Source organism: Mesoplodon densirostris, chromosome 17 (genome assembly GCF_025265405.1).
Source record: "Mesoplodon densirostris isolate mMesDen1 chromosome 17, mMesDen1 primary haplotype, whole genome shotgun sequence".
In the NCBI taxonomy this organism is placed as follows: Eukaryota; Metazoa; Chordata; class Mammalia; order Artiodactyla; family Ziphiidae; genus Mesoplodon; species Mesoplodon densirostris.
The window spans coordinates 56,354,043-56,354,633 of NC_082677.1; the positions used below are offsets into that span (position 1 = coordinate 56,354,043).

The 591-nt window shown below is 34.3% G+C and overlaps 1 non-coding gene across 1 annotated transcript; it reads left to right on the forward strand.

Annotated features, from left to right (window-relative positions):
* The first annotated feature begins 223 nt into the window (after nucleotides 1-223).
* On the forward strand, nucleotides 224-332 carry LOC132477826 (U6 spliceosomal RNA). The gene has a single exon (XR_009530331.1). It is a non-coding gene; the product is annotated as a U6 spliceosomal RNA (small nuclear RNA).
* Nucleotides 333-591: the final 259 nt, after the last annotated feature.

A 591-nucleotide genomic window follows, 5' to 3' on the forward strand; every position in this document is an offset into this window, starting at 1 on the left:
TCTATATCTACTATAATCTCTACCTTGCTTATAATATTTTCAAATTATTGTAATTAATTAATTGTTTTATTAGTTATAGAATATCACCAAGAGTGATCCAGATATCACTGATATTCATATCAATGATTAATTATAAACTGTTAGTTCCCACCTGTTTTCTGTTTAACCTCGGTGAGCTTATTCTGGAGTCTACTGAAAAAGTACTCCGATAATTCCAACTCTCATGCTCGCTTCAGCAGCACACATATACTAAAATTGGAACAATACAGAAAAGATTAGCATGGCCCCTGTGCAAGGATGACGTGCAAATTCATGGAGCATTCCATATTTGGGGGCATATATCCAGACAAAACTAAATTCAAAAAGATACATGCACCCCTATGTTCATAGCAGTACTATTCACAATAGCCAAGACATGTAAACAACTTAAATGCCGTCTACAGATGAGTGGACAAAGAAGGTGTGGCACATATATACAATGGAATACTACTCAGCCATAAGAAAAAATGAAATAATGCCATTTGCAATAACATGGATGGACCTAGAGATTATCGTACTAAGTGAAGTAAGTCAGAAAGAGAAAGACAAATA